This window comes from Cornus florida, unplaced genomic scaffold, assembly GCF_030987335.1.
Source record: "Cornus florida cultivar Cherokee Brave unplaced genomic scaffold, ASM3098733v1 CherokeeBrave_3.0.0_Hap2_Chr02, whole genome shotgun sequence".
In the NCBI taxonomy this organism is placed as follows: Eukaryota; Viridiplantae; Streptophyta; class Magnoliopsida; order Cornales; family Cornaceae; genus Cornus; species Cornus florida.
In genome coordinates, this window is record NW_026775572.1 from 33164848 (window position 1) to 33182251 (window position 17404).

The window sequence follows — 17404 nt, forward strand, 5'->3', positions numbered from 1 at the left end:
ATCCTCTTGGGGCTAGAGTTAGCCCCAAGTATGTTTTCTATATCTTAATCTTGTGTATTATTGAGGGATTAGTGTTGTAATTAATGTCTTGACACTTTGATATATATAGATCTTGTTTAATCAATGATTTGTGTGGTTTAATGATTCCATTTGATCATTTCATTCTATTCATATGTCTATGTATGCTAGAATAGATGTTCATGTTCTTGTCTCTAGATTTTGTGTTGTTGATGCATGTCTATGTGTATTGATGCCATGGATTTAGAGAATGTCAAAACATAGTGCTTAAAGGAATGCTATTGTGATTCTCTTGATGGTTCATACTTATTCCTTGATAGATTGTGCCTCTTCCCTAGTTTACTTTCATGCTAGTAGTTTAGATGTAGTGTAGTTGTAGTGTAGTGTTAAATGGGAGGACAATCTATGCTTGTTGTTTGATGTTCCAAGCTTTTGAATACAAGTAGCATATGTCTCTAATCTTGTGTTGTATTTGAATTGTGAGCCTAATGAAAGGATTAATGACTTGTTTTGATTAATTGTGCCTTTCACATGTTGTTTAGACAATATATGCTTCATTGCTTAGATATATTGTGCTTTCCACATAATGTTTAGACATTACATGCTTAACTAGTCATCCTTACTTGTTGAATCAACCAAATACACACACACTAATATTGCAACACCCTAATTGCCCTCATTAATCACTTGTCAATAATATAGAAATGCATTGCTTGGTGGTGATCTCTAAACCCCAAGACTCTTCTCTCTCTTACTTACTCTCCATTGTATTCAATTACTTAGTTTAATTTAGTTGCTCTCAAATCTAATCAACCAACCAACCAAATGTTTGATCACTCGACCTACTAGCCCTAATTGTGATTCCACGACATTGCTTAATCCCCACAATCCCTTGGGACGATCCCTACTCACTCTTGCTACGTTAGTAGTAGTGTTGGTAGTGGCTTTTATAAATTTAAACTTGACCAAAAACGCTTTTCTCGAACCGCACATTCACTACATCAATTTTGGCATGTAGGAACGGTTAGAGCCCGTCACATCCCTACGGACACGATCCTGCGATTTAGGGTCGAGCAAGGGCAATATCCATAGTCCTATGTGAACTTCAATAATCACATAAGTCCAGCCTATAGTTGGGAAAAATGGACGGACGCGATCCTTGAAAACCCGGAATACGAGTCAATCTTGGATGCAGCGAGTTTAACACCGTGTATTAGACTGTTTCTCCAAATACACATTACTCGCGACATAGCAGGTTTATGGGAATTAACCTCGCGGTGGAGCTCAAGCTCGCACACTTTCATTACTGCGTGGGGAGAGTTCACTCCCATGATTGAAGATATGAGCCAATTGTTAGGCTTACCTTTTCAAGGGGTAGAAAATCCTAGCTCTTGGGAGTTCGTGCAAGCTGAAGAGACTTTGGCTCATGATCTCGAGATGGCACTGGAGAAAACTAAAGATTTTAAGTCACTGTGGGGTGCACAGGGTGTTCGCCATGCTGAGGGAAACAGGGGTACACACAAGGCCACTCTTGGGGCGTTGGTGCGATACTATTTTAAGGATTTCCCCATGACAAAAAAGAATCTCTCAGAGGAAGGAAGAAAAGGGATTCCAGGTCTCTGGGCTGATCATTCTTCCAGTCTCGCGGCCTACCTACTATGTTGGCTATCGAGATACCTGTTCGAGGGGACTCCGGAGGATGCTCCGCAGCCACGACTTGTGGATCTGGCGGTGAAGCTGGCGAGTGGTGTGAAAGTGGCCCTCGCACCTCTCTTTTTGGGAACATTATACCACCAACTCGACATGGTGTGGGAAGACATGGGACGGTCTACGGGGCGCTATATCCATTGCTCGTACGCATCTACCATATTTCTATAAATGTTCCTGTATGAGAGGTTCCAATTTTATGCTCCCATCCCAGCAGACTTGGCCGTGGACGAGGAGGTGGTGCGAGGCATGAGATGGCATGGTCGGTCGGCACGAGGACGGCTAGGATATACCTTTGACCAAAGCTTCCAATTCATCAGTCGCCCTTATGTGGTGGACCTGCCTGGGGCTAAAACTCTGCCTATGTATTTTGATGATAATGAGCATATTCCAGCGGGTGCTCATTGCCTGAATGCAAGCGAAGTGTTGGTGTTCTTGTTAATGAGCACCCCTAGCTACTTGCCCGCGATATGGAAAAGGGGCCAAATAGCAAAGACATATAACCCTCGCAGAGTCCCTCTGCAATTTGGTTACAATAGGGGGGTACACTCGCAATACATCTTTGTGGAGGGCGAGGACTCTTACAAGAGTAGCTTCGCGAGGTTTGTAGCGGATCACATTAGGCTACTCCGCGAAGGAATTAGCGGTATCTTCCTGCAAGGAAGAGGCAAGGTCCCAAGATGTACAAAGACGGCTCTCTCGCTATGGACAATAGAGTTAGTGAGCTGGAAAGATTTTTGTCAGAGTCCTGCCCATCGTGCAAAGGCGTTGGTGATATATTCGGGGGACCATTCATTGAGGCCTCCATTAGCATTTGACAGGGGGGACCTCTGCAGCTTCGCGCCTAACCCTGCACCCACTGCAACGCAACAAGGGGAATCCTCTTAACCCGTCGCGGCAACCATTAATCTTACCGTCGAGGCGGCCCCAGTGCCTGTTCGTAGGAGCAAGATGAGGGCAATTTCACACGCAAACCTTCCCCCCCCCCCCCCCCCAGCAAACGCGCAGCTATAAGTGCTGCAGAGCTAGCCATTGTTAGCGTGAGGAAGGAGAGGGTAAGGCCTCCAGCGCCAAGTACATCTCGACCCACGGCCTCCGCAAGCAGAATCCCACTCGTGGATGAACCAACTGAGAGTGAGGATATAATTACTTCTGAAGATGATGGCGAACAGCCTCTCGTTGGAGAGCATGGCTCGATGGCTGCAGCCTTTGGGCCAGGGCAAGGGGGGTCGCGCAAGCTTCACCGGGTGCGAGATGATGGAATTGACGCCACTGTCCATGATATAAGCTCAGGCGAGGTACTAGCTTCTAACAGTGAATTTCCAAATTTACCTACTTTTGATTTTATGAAAGCCTTAGGTGAGAGTGCCTTGTATTGTTATAGTCAGGAGGACACTTCAACGGGTGTGAGAGAGGAAGAAATGAAAGAGCTCACGCTGGATGTCTTGCCTCTCATCACCATTCGAGACATACCTGTGCGCACGTATTCCGATACCCCTCGGATCCGAGACGTGAGTTGATCAGGCCCAGGCCCAAACCAGAGGGAATATCAAACAATTAATAGTATTTTAAAGCGAACACAGAATAGAAAAACAAAGAATTTAAATATAAAATCCTCCAATGTTAAATAATAAATTAATTCACCAAAAACCTTTAAGGTTACAAATTAGGAATCCAACTAGTGGACCCCTAAACCAAACTCCAACTAAAACTGAGTAACTGAAAGTAAAGATATTCCAAAACTAAATCATGAAGTGAAATCCTACATCGTCGGTAGAATGAATAAGAGTCCCTGTTTAGCACGATCAAGCTCGAGACTGGAACCGTTCGATACCTGAAAAGAATAATAAGGGAGTGGGTCAGGCCCACGAGCAAGTTCTAATCTAACTGCAATCCATACAGTGACCCGATACGCAGATACACCGTAGACACCTCACAATATCTATCTAGTCCATACATATAAATATATCCACAGTAAGGGACATTCACTGGTCTATAATAAGGGTCTCAACCTGAATAGAAGGCAACATGCAAAAACGCACCCAAAGGTGGGCATGAGTACCTAGACCTAACAGGGTACACCTCAACCTATTATAACCAGCTACGCATCCACTGCATATACGCACCCTAACCAACGAGTCTAAGACTCAAGCTCATCTCGTGGTACCATAAACATATATATAAAGTCCGTCCAAAACCAGGGTATGTAGTTCAATTATTTATTGAACTGACATACAAAAACAAATTAGTTAGTCACTCAACTTATTCAGTTGATATGACTTAACCATCATCCATTAATCCAAGAAGCCACTCAACTTAGTTGCAGTTGATTTGACTTAAACACAATTAGGATTCAATATTTATAAATCCATTCCTTTAATCCGTTAGGTTAAGTTTAGGCGTTTTGAGCTAAACCGTCCTTAGTATGTCACCGTCCCATACCGGTGCATACAATCCTCCATATCCTTGTAAATTACATCATATATATAACAGTTTAGTAATTTACAATCCAAAACTAATATCCAAATAATTGCAGAAAGAAGATTAACAATCTAGCAATTAAAATCCAATATTAATCCATGTAATTGCATCAAATAATTTAATATTCTAACAATTAACATCCAAAACATTCATAGTTCAAATTTAATATAACAATGACCCTATCATGTATTTAAAGTAAGTTTTATTAGCATACTGGATCTCCTTAAATTGCTAAAATTTAATTAAGCAATTAATCCGTCCTCCATCCGTTATCAGCGTAAAAAATTTATCAATTTTATACTATTGTCCCATGGATCAACTTAAATCAATTCAAGGTTTTAATCACACCCTAAATTAGCTATTTAATCCCTTTGTGAAGTTCCATTAAATTTCTGAAATTTAATCAAGCCATTCAGTTTCTTTCTTCTGTTAATAGCACGCACGGTTGCATATTTTTACACTGCTTCTCCCTTTATCACAGAGACTTAAACCATGCAACAAGAGGTTTAATATTACTTAAAGTTAACCCTTTAAACCCTCTGTGAAGTCCCTACAACCCATCAGAACCATCCAAATGCTCAAACAGTGTCAAAAGTATCAAACAGTGCCGTAGAAACCAATTTCAAAACGTACAAAAGGTTGGAGCCTGCTCTAAAAATGAAAGAGCAGGCTCTTTCTCACTTGGAGCTGGCTCCAAACTCCCTTGGAGCCGGCTCTTGCTGAAGGAGATCCGGCTCTTGCTTTCCAGAGCCGGCTCTCTCCCCCTTGAGAGCCTCCAATTCAGTCTCTGCTCCGTTTCAATCTGTCTGCTCATTCTTTGATCAATTCCTACCCCTCTGTTGGCTTCTTAAACTGATCTTAAGGGTTTAATACCACTTTAATAGCATCCCCAAGGTTTGATTACAACAACTTGAATCAATTACAAAGATTAAACTTGCTACTGAACTTAACATGCGTTAGTACCAACTGAAACCACATGCACGAATCGAAACGGAACAAATTGCAACACATATTTAAAACATAATAATAACAACCCTATGAGTTTTATATAACCCCAGTGGTGTTCCTATATTTTGTTTACAGTAGTTGCAATCAAATACAGAGACTAAAGTTACAACAGAAACAACATGCTTAAAGGACAAAAAACTGGAACAAGACTTGCATGCACTGTAAGAGATTTGTTTTCAACACCACAGATCATCAATATAGCATATGTTAAACAGGTAAATTCCAGTTACTAATTGATTAAACCCTAGAGATTATCTAGGTGCACAGAACACAGGCCAACGGGAGAGAGGAAGAAGAGAACTTGCCTGTGATTTCAGTAATGAAATCCCGGAGTCGTGTCCACTGTTCCGGCAACACCGAACTACTGTCAAGCCTCCTAGTACTCCGAGATAATTCACCACAATCCTTCCTTGGTCCTCTCTGATTTCCTCCTTGCCAATCCTTACAACGCTCTGTTCCTCTACCCTCTGTTTTTACAAAACAATTCTATGTGTATGTGCTATGTGATATAACATAAACCCTAGGCTTAAAGCATAATGGTGTATTTATAGGCTTAATATTAAAACCCTAATCCTTGTCATAAAAGAGATAGAGCCCTAAACTTAATCCTAGTCAGCCCATAACAAAACCTACGATTAAATTCTATATCGGCTACACCAAACGACGTCCTTAAGTTAACAACCTAATATTATCATTACCAGAAATATATTACAAGAAATAAAATAAAACAGTGAATGAAACAAAAATATAATATCATTAACAATTAAATTCAAATACCATTTAGTAACCTAATCAACCAATTAATCAATTAAACACACCAAATTAATAAACAAAGGCAAGTAATAAATTAAACAACCAGAAAAACCAATTAAACAAATATTTAACAATTAAACAAATAAAAATCCCATAAAATAATAATCAAAATACCGAGACTATCCTTTTAAAATCTAGGGGTATTACACGCATGCCGCTGAGGTAGCAGAAATGATATGAGGGTATGTAAGTGCTACAGCGCCACCTCAAGCAAGCGTTGACATTGCCGAGGACACAGTACTTCCCCAAAAGGGGAAGGATATGTCTCGAGATAATGCTCCAGTGAGGGCTGAGAATGGGTCAAGATCCCTAAGCCCTGAGGTGACAAGTTGTTCAGGCAATGCTGCAGCTGGATCACCCAAGGGCGAAAATGTAGAGGTGGCCCCGTGAGGTAATGCAGATACAATCTCGAACTCGCCCATAGAAATGCGAGAACCCTCACAACCAAGAGATGAACAGATGGGAGAGCACGTCTCTTCTGAAAGGGGCGAGGCCTCTGAGCGAGACCCCCAAGCCTCGCCTTTAGAAACACAGGAGATAGAACAGGTCTCTCTGGTAAGTGAGGAGGTGTTGCAAGATGAGAAGGTTCAAACCTCTCATTTGACGGAGTTGCAACCTTCACCAGTCTTCCCGGTGCCACAAGCGGAGACAACTGTGGTGAATGCCACTGCTACCCCAGCAAGGCGGTCCACAGTTCTCACTGTTAACCAAACTACAGCAGAAAGGACTCCTCCCCCTTTTGGCGAGCCAACCTTGGGGGCTGAGCAACGTGCTGTGAGTGCCACAGGGCCACAAGCTGCTAGCGTAGATGTGGAGTGGATGGGTATGCCATTCCCTCGCGCCTATGTACAATTCCTAGAGGCAGGCCTTGCACATCATCCCGAGGTTGTGCAATTTCTATCATCGCGCCATACATATGTGCGGCACTCAATGTACCTATGCCTTGGCAAAATTTTTGAGGTTTTTGCAGAAATCGAGCAGGGCGCGACCAATGAAAACCTCATCCAGGAGGCTATACTCCTATTAGATGATGTTTAGAGGCTCGAAGTTCCGGTTTCATGGCTGCAAAGATGATTATTTGTGGCTGAGAAGTGTTTGCAACAGCGACTGCTCGTACCACGCCTTCAAGAAGTACTGGCTCATATTGGCAAATTGGAGGGGGAGCTCGCACAAGAGCGAAAGAGCTTGGAAGTATTGACAGCGTACTCATAGGAGCTCGATGATGATTACTCGCTGCTGTCATCATATAGGGATTAGACTTGTAGGTTGCTTGTTTGATTATTGATGTAAACATGAGTTAAGAACTCCACAATTGTAATCGAACAACCTTGAATGCAAAGAAAGAAAATTTGTGATTATTCCACTCTCGGGGCTTCTTTTTTTTTTTTTTTTTTTTGTATAAGAACTCGAGTCGTGCACCAAGCTAAATAAAACTAGTAACTTTCATTCAGGATAGCCAAGTTTAACAAAAGTAAGGCTTGAGCTAGACATTATTAATGGGGATATAATCAGAGCCCTCGAGTATGCAATAACCACTATCACTAAAGCTGCAGTGACCTGCTGAGTTGGCGAGGTGAGAACAATGCCTGCCCCTCCACCCGTGCTAGTGGCAGACCCATCAAAAATTAGTTTTCATTCGCCGTGACTGTCTGTAATAGCAGCCACCTGAAGCTCGTCAAGGGGCAATGCTTCATCGAGGGGCTCATGCCTCTGTTCAGGGAACTGCGCGAGCAAATCTGCTAAAGCTTGGCTCTTAATACCCTGCAGTGCATAATAGGTAATGTCAAACTCCGAAAGAGCTAAAAGCCATCACGACGCCTTCCCTGAGATGATTAGCTTAGAGAGGAGGTGCCGATATGGGTCGTACTTTGTGATCAAATGGATGCAATGAGCCATGAAGTAATGTCTAAACTTCTGTGCAGCGAAAACAAGGGCGAGATAGTGGCATTCAATGGATGAATAGCGAGCCTCAGCCTCGCGTACAAGGCGACTAAGATAATATACTGGTCATTCTTACCCGTCGACTGTTTGCGCGAGAAGGGCCCTAATAGACTTGTCAGTTGAAGTGAGATAGAGAAGCAAAGGCTGCTCCCTAACAGGTGGGTGCATTGTGGTCGAGGAGGCAAGAATGGTCTTAATCTTCTCAAAGGCTGCTTGATGAGCCGCTGTCCAAAGGAATTTGGCATTGCCTTTAATCAAAGTGTTGAAAGGATGAGAGACTTTAGCGAGAGCTGGTATGAACCTACGCAAATATGAAACTTTGCCCAAAAAACTTTTGAGCTGTTTGAAGGAGCAAAGGCGGGGCATATCTATAATTGCACGAGCTTTGGTGGGGTCAAGGTTGATTCCCTGGCGATGCACCGAAAAGCCCAAAAAATTACCGCGACGTACCCCAAACGCGCATTTAAGGGGATTCATACGTAGATTATACATACGGCATCGCTCAAAAACGCGACGCACATCGTGGAGATGATCCTCTTGCCGTTTGGATTTCACTACCAAGTCATTGACATAATCTTCCACCGTGTGATGCAGCATATCGTGAAAGATGGCAGTCATGGCTCTTTGATATATGACTCCAGCATTCTTTAACCCGTAGGGCATGACAGTGTAGTGGAAATTGCCAAGTGGTGTTCGGAACGCAGTCTTGTGGGCATCTCCTTTAGCCATCCGTATCTGATTGTAGCCGCTGTACCCATCCTTGTAGGAGAAAAGTGAATGCCCGGCCGTTACATCAACTAGAGTGTCAATGATAGGAAGAGGGAAATCATCCTTCGGGCATGCCTTGTTGAGATCGCGAAAATCGACGCAGATCCGAATTTGTCCATTCTTCTTCTTTATAGGAACAATATTTGCCAGCCAAGTTGGATATAAGATTGGCCTAATGAATCCTCCAAGGAGTAAATTTTTGACCTCTGTCTTAATCTGAAGCTCGAGCTCAGGTCTATAGACGCGAGGTGCTTGTTTGACAAGGCGCGAGCCTAGGATGGTACTGAGATGATGTGTCACGAGCTGTGATACCCCTCGGATCTGAGATACGGGTTGATCAGGCCCAGGCCCAAACCCGAGGGAAATATCAAACAATTAAAGTATTTTCAAGCGAACACATAATAGAAATTTAAGAATTTAAATAAAGAACCAAAAGAAAAATAAAATCCTCCAAACTGAAAATATTAATTATTAAAATACTAGGACTATCTTTTTTAAAAATAATTAACAAACAAAAATACACTCAAATAATTTATTAAAATACCATGACTATCTTTTTTTAAAATTAGGGGTATTACATTTTTCCCCCCTAACAAAAGGAATTCCGTCCTCGGAATTTGCTCTGACCTTCTTCCAATATTGGAGGAAATTGTGAGCGAATGATATCCTCCCGTTCCCAAGTGGATTCAGCCTCATTGTGATGACTCCACTGCACACGAACTAAAGGGATAACCTTGTTACGAAAGATTTGATCCCGACGGTCGACAATACGACAAGGTGGCTCAAAATAAGTTGCATCTGGCTGCAACTCAATCTCCTCAACCTCTATATGCTGATACCGATCCTCATCTTGCAAAAATTTCCGCAACATGGACACATGGAATACGTTATGTACGCGGTCCAAATTATCCGGAAGTGTCAACCGATAAGCAACAGCGCCAACTCGGTTTGTAATTATAAATGGACCCACAAACCGCGATGCCAACTTCCCTTTCTTCCTAAAGCGCATAACTCCCTTCATATGAGACACTTTGAGTAGAACCTGATCCCCAACATGAAACTCCAATGCCCGAGTGCAACGATCAGCATAGCCTTCTGCCTACTTTGGGCAGTACGCATGCGATCTCGAATAAGAGCTATCTTCTTAGAAGTATCCTTGATGAACTCAGGACCCAAGAATCTGCTCTCGCCAACCTCCATCCAACAAACGGGCAATCGACACGGTCGGCCGTATAATGCCTCAAAAGGCATCATCCCAATAGTCTTCTGGAAACTATTATTATAAGCAAACTCCACAAATGGCAAATAATCCTCCCAGTATCCCTTGAAGTCAAGAACACACGATCGTAGCATGTCTTCCATGATCTGATTAACCCTCTCAATCTGAGGATGATAGGCAGTGCTAAGGTGCAATTTCATACCCAAAGCCTGCTGAAAACTCTTCCAAAAGCCAGACACAAAGCTCGAATCCCTGTCTGATATAATAGACAATGGAATGCCATGCAGCTTCACAATCTCTGAAATGTAAAGCCTTGCCAACTGCTCCGAGGTGTAGTCAGTGCAAATAGGTAAGAAATGCGCTGATTTGGTCAACCTATCCACAATGACCCAAATGGAGTTATGACCCTTAAAAGAATTCGGCAATCCCTCCACAAAATCCATAGATATGCTCTCCCATTTCCACTCCGGAATTGGTAGTGGCTGTAGAGCTCTGGCGGCCTCTGATAATCAATCTTAACCATCTGATAAGTACTACACTAAGAAACAAAAAGAGCAACGTCCCTCTTCATACCTGCCCACCAAAACTGCCGCTTCATATCCTAATACATCTTGTCGCCTACTGGATGCACAGAAAACTCAGAGTGGTAAGTCTCAGTCATCATATCCTTCCTTAAATCGTCAGCAGAAGGTACTACTAAGCGTCCCTTATACCTCAAGCCTCCGTCAGTCCCAACATAGTAAAATGGAACTTCCCCAGAAGCTATCTCTGCAACCTTGTCCATGCACTGCTGATCCGTGAGTTAAGCTTTCAGAACCTTGCGAATGATGGAAGGTGTAACCACCATGCAAGTTATAAAAGCATCTGATAACTCATCCACCTTCTTCAATGCATTCCACTCAGTAGTGAATAGAGCGGAAAGACTACCAACAGGTCAGCGACTGAGTGCATCCACCACCACATTCGCTTTCCTTGGATGGTACTGTATCGAAAAGTGATAGTCTTTCACAAACTCCAACCATCTGCGCTGTCTCATATTCAACTCCCACTGAGTGAACAAGTACTGCAGACTCTTGTGATCGCTAAATAATCTGAAGGACTCACCTAACAGATAATGCTTTCAAATACGTAAGGCAGACCATAGCTGCCAACTCCAAATCATGTGTTGGATAATTAAGCTCATGAGGCTTAAGCTTCCGAGATCCATAGGAAATCGATCGTTCCTCCTGTATCAAAACACATCCAAGACCCTGCAACAAAGCATCCGTGTAAACAAGATACTCGATCCCGCTCTGAGGAATAGCCAGAACCGGTGCAGAAGTCAACTTCCTTTTCAGCTCATCAAAAGCTCGCTGACAGTGTTCATCCCACACGAACTGTACACCCTTCTTGGTCAGATGAGTGAGTGGTCTTGGTATCTTAGAGAACCCCTGGATAAACCGACGATAATATCCTGCCAAACCGAGAAAACTCCGAATCTCGGTAAGTGAAGTAAGCTGTCCCCACTCTACCACAGCTGAAACCTTGGCTGGATCAACCGCTATCCCCCCTTCTGACACCACGTGACCCAAAAACTTCACTTGCCGCTGCCAAAATTCACACTTCTAAAAACTTGGCATACAGCTGGTGCTCACGAAGCATCTGCAAGACTATCCAAAGATGTCTAGCATAATCGTCCTCCGTCCGAGAATAGATCAAGATATCATCAATAAAGACAATGACAAACTGATCCAAATAAGCCCGGAAAACCCTGTTCATTAAATCCATAAACACTGCTGGTGCATTAGTCGTCCCAAATGGCATGACACGGAACTCATAAGATCCATATCTCGTAAGAAACGCTGTCTTAGGAACATCCTGCTCCCTAACCCTCAGTTGATGATACCCAGAACGCAGATCAATCTTGGAGAAGTATGTGGCGCCCCGCAACTGATCAAACAAATCATCGATTCTGGGTAGAGGGTACTTGTTACGAATAGTAACCTTGTTCAACTCCCTGTAATCTATACACAGGCGAAGCGAACCATGCTTTTTCTTCACAAATAGAACAGGTGCCCCCCAAGGTGATGTACTCCTATGAATAAAACCTTGGCTGAGTAACTACTGAATCTAATCCCTTAACTCTCTCATCTCCACCGGTGCCATCCTATAGGGTACATATATGCATCAAAAAATGAAAGAGCATGCTCTAGGAAAAATGGAGCAGGCTCCATTCAGTATAGAGCTGGCTTTACCACCATCTTGGAGCCGGCTCTAAACAGGTGGGAGCCGGCTTTTGGCATTCCAGAGCCGGCTCTCTCTCCCCCTGTGATCTTTCTCTCCGTTTCAGCTTCGTTCTGACCTCTGTTCCAACTCTGGCCAATTGCAACCTTTCTGTTTGGTTTTAAAACTAATTTAAGAGTCTTATTTAAGCCTAGAATCATCCCTAAGAGTTTTTTACAATAATTTGACATCAATTACAGAGATTAAACAAAACCATTAAACTAGCATGCTTGAAAAACAACACTGAAACAAATTTAAGAAATTTCAGTTCTATTCCAACCCCTCTGTTCCTCTTCACCACTGAACCTAAGGATCTTATCTCATCCCAGTAACATCCCCATGGTTCGTTTACAGTAGTTAAAAATCAATTACAAAGTCTAAAGTTACAACAGAGTTAACATGCTTACAGAAAAACAACTGGAACGAGACATGCATGAACTGTAATAGACTAGTTTTTAACATAACAGATCATTCATATAACATATATTAAACATATAACTTCCAGTTATTAATTGATTAAACCCTAGAGATTATTTAGGTGCACAGAACACGAGCCAAAGAGAAGGAGAAAGAGAAGAACTTGCATGTGATTTCAGTTATGAAATCCCGGCATCGTCTCTAATTTTCCGGCAACTACTACTTCCTTCAAGCCTCCTATGGGTGTGATTTTAATCCACCACAACCCTCCTTTGTTCCTCTCTGTTCTTATCCTTGGTAGCTCTTACAATTGCCTCTGTTCTTCCAATTCTCTCTCTGTTACGTTCTATTTTCACTGTGCCGTGAATAGGGTTCTCCAAACCTTCAGTGAAACTCATACACATATATATAGGCCCTTAGAAAAACCCTAATTAAACTAGAGCTAAGGCAGAAACCCTAATTAAACTAGAGTCGGCCCATAAACTTAAATCACATACACGTTAGATACTTGTATGACGGCTCCAAGAAAACCCTAACTGAAAACATATTAAAAACCTTAGTTAATGTATTTATATAATTAACCTATTCAAATGTAACAATTACCAAATTCAAATAATTTAATTTTTAAAACAAACAATTTAACAAGTAATTCAATTAAATACAATTAAATCAAATAAGTCACAAAATGCAAATAAATCAACTAAAGCAATTAAAAGCAACTAATCAAATAAGTCACAAAATGCAAACAATCTCAAATAAATCAACTAAAGCAATTAAAAGCAACTAATAAACATAAATAAATAATTAACAAACAAAAATACACTCAAATAATTTATTAAAATACCAGGACTATCTTTTTTTAAAATTAGGGGTATTACACGAGCTGGGGATCAAGTCCTGGCATCTCGCTATAGGTCCATGCGAAGACGTTCGAGAATTCCTTCAAGAGGCAAATAAGGCCATCGTGCAACGATGGGTCCAATTGCGAGGAAACGAAAGTTGCCCGTGTTTCTCGTCCTACAGGGGCGAGATTGACTTCCTCGAGATCCGGCAGTTGCAATGGCTCCTCCTTTACACTCGTAGGCTCAATAACTAGGCTCACCAAGGTGGAGCCCGCACACCATCATAAGCGATAGACATATCGCCCATCCGGCAGCCTCACTCGTTTACACTCCCACGGGGTAGCGACTTTTGCACCGCGACAAAGAACATACAGCTATGGAGGGTAAAAAATGCCCTACTATACCTCCTCCCATTTGGGTAACGGAGTACGAATTATATGCGCCTCTGCTTTTTCATCCTCGTCATCCAACTCATCAAAGAAGAGAGCCTCAGTAAAGTGTGCCTCATGCTTGGCAAAAGGCTTATCAGAGCACGGAACCATGACGACCTTGTTACCCAAGATGCCTTTGAAACATTGATGGTAGGTAGAAGCTACTATGCTGAAACGGTGCATCCACGCCAGCCCGAGGAGCACATGATAGGATGTATCAGCCTTGATGACATGGAATTTGGTGGGAGCTCGAAATCTACCAACCGCGAGATCAATATTTATATAACCGAGAGTCTGGTGGGATTCGTTGCCGAAACTATAGACCTCGATGGTTTCTTTGACAAGGCGATCGTGGGGCAAACCAGCTTTCTGAAAGGTGGCCCATGGCATGATGTTGATGGAAGACCTGTTATCTAGAAAAGCGCGCCGAAATTCCTTACCATTGAGTTGCGTAGTGACATAGAGTGGACAATTCTGAGGGGTAGAGACCCTTTTATCAGATTCAGAGAAAGAAATGGTCAATGAAGCCTGGTGAGAGGAGGGTTGACTTGACGGAGCGGCTGCACAGCACTCTTCCTCGCTGTATTGCGCTTGAACCTTTGATTGCATGGGATTGGTTTCTTCCAACTCGTCATAATACATGACCACAGCCACACCGCGATGATAAGGGTACGGATTACGCTGCATATCCTTTGGCGCGGTCAACTCGAGATCACCACCCTCGAGCCGTTGTTGAAAAATTCGCCTCAAAGTCCTGCATGCACTTATTGGATGTGAAGTGGTTTGGTGAAAGATACAAAAATTTGGACTCGCACGATCCTACGCGGTTGGCTCTTTGTGAGGAACGGGTAGCACGACTACACCGTGCTTAACCCACTATTCGAGAGTACTGGCAACTTCTTCCATACATACCGGGAATGGGGGAGGATCATTTGTTCGCTCAGCTCGAGATACCTTGGCCCTAACATCTGTCTCGCGACGCTTTTTTCCCTGTCATTACTAGGAGCAACCGGCGTGTCCTTGCGAGTGACCTGTCCAACGACCTCTGCCTTGGGAGATGCAAGATCTTTATAAAATGTTCCGTACAGCTGTAGTGAGATCACTGAAGTTGTTGAGACCCAAATTGACTAAGTGTATCCTGTAGGTCTTAGTCATGCCTTATATGCAAATATCAACCAGATCCCTTTCACTGCTACCCTCGAAGCATTCCCTCGCACGGGTCTGGAAACGAGAAATGAACTTGGGGCTCTTCGTGAGATTCTTGCGTTTCTTTGGTGAGAGAGAGAGTAGTGACCCTCTCGATGGCTTGACCAAACTTATCGTGGAACTTCTGGGAGAGTTGTTGCCAAGTGGTGACCGAGTCTGGCTCGAGACTACGAAACCATTTGTACACGAGCCCGGTGAGAGACTTGGAAAATTCTCGCAGGCGTAGGATTTCGTCATGGCTATGTTGGCCTAGAGATTCCACGAATTTTTGCAAGTGCTCATTGACATCCCCTTTGACACCGTCATACTTGGGAAATTTTGGGATGATGTACCCCTGTGGATACGGTGTCTGAGCCAGGCTTTTTGGGTATGGAGGCTCAGTACGCAAAACTAACGCACATACAGCCGATGGGGCATGCATCATGAAAAAATCATGTAGCATAGATTCAATGACATATTCCGGGGAGGGGTTTTCCAGTGGAACTGTTTGAACTGGGGTGGGCTTTGGGGCTGCTTGGGCTTGCGTCGGCGGATACCATAGCGATGGCACATGAGTAGATGAACTACCTGGCTGGTCATGCTCAGGAAGGACCACTCTAGTGGGAGAAACAGTTTTGGCTCGTGCACTCTTCATGATCAAGGCTTCTAACCTATCAAGGCGGTCGTTAAGATCACGGTTGGACTGCAACAACTCCTCATGAAATAGCAATTAAAAGAGATATCAAGAATACAAATACGAAGGAAAACAGAGGAGATGCTTAGTGTAGGAAAAGGAGAAGAAGACCAACTAACAAGATCAAGATGGTGGTAGGGCGAGTATACAGCATGACAGCTTTTCTTTTGTTCGAAAGAGTTCCTTCTTTCTTTATAGGACAGTGCCATTTATAGATCAAGATTCCATTGGTCATTATCCAATAGTTCCCTCTATGCATGGTTCCTCGCATGTATCACCCCCAATCCAGATTACGTGAGTAATCCTGAAGATTTAGGGGTCTAAAGGGTCTAATCCTTTCCTCGAGCCTTGTCCCATGTTGCCATGTCACTTCTCCCCTAATCAGGGGCACTAAATGTTGCTTGGCCGTCGGTTGGTCAAGCCTGACACAACATTAATTGTGATTTTAAAGTTTGTTGTCACAACGTGTATAATCCCGTCATCTTGTTAATTGGGCCTTGCCGAGAGCGAAGGCACCTCTTGACTTCTCATCCACCAATCCAAGATCCTCCTAAGTTTCCTAAACATGGATTCCTATAACACAAAGATCCTACCTTATCTCGTGCTAAGGAGCTCCGATCTTTCAGGACAGCATCATCTAGCGTAACACCAGGATTCGTGATATTCGAGAATCGATCTCTCAAGACGTGATGGGCCTGGTGTGGCGCCAGGATTTGGAATGCTCGAAGATCAGCTTCTCGAGGCTTACTGAGCCTGGGGCGATGCCAGGGCTTAGAGTGCTAGAGATTTGATCTTTCGAGGCTTGAGGGCCTGGAGCGATGCCAGGGCTTAGAGTGCTCAAGATTTGATCTTTCGAGACTTGGGGGCCTGGAGTGATGCCAGGGCTTAAAGTGCTCAAGATTTGATCTTTCGAGGCTTAAGGGCCTGGAGCGATGCCAGGGCTTAGAGTGCTCGAGATTTGATCTTTCGAGGCTTGAGGGCCTGGGGCGATGCCAGGGCTTAGAGTGCTCAAGATTTGATCTTTCGAGGCTTTTGACTTTTCAACTTGCCACGGAGGGTTGTATTGACTTGTCAACGTGCCACATCAGCGTCTAATAAGTGACACCCATAGTGTTTTACATGACTCGGAAAATAATTTTGAATCTTGTTTTTTTTTGGAAAGTTAAATAATTTTGAATCTTGCTACCAAGGATTATTGTAATCTTTGTTCTAGTTAAGAGTATCCGGGGCGTAACTATTTTTAGAGTAAAATTGTCAGTTTAGAGAGAGTGAAATTGTGTCAGTATAGAGAGAGAGAGGGGGGCGGTGTGTAGAATGAAGTGGCGTGACTTTTTGTGGGCCCTACCAACATTATTTATACCATTCTCTACAGATGGAGCGGCCAATGGAGAATACTCTATAATTTTTTTTCTTTGTTTAAAGAATCTGATAGATGCTGGACCAAGCAAAAAAAAGGCAGCTTCTCCATAATTTTTTTTCTTTGTTTAAAGAATCTGATCAAGAGAAAAGCAAAAAAAAAAAAAAAAAAAAAAAAACAGCTTCAATGAATAATTTTTTTCTTTTTTTCTTTAATGTAATTTTCTTTTTTTTTTTCTTTCTTTTTCTTTTTCTTTTTTTT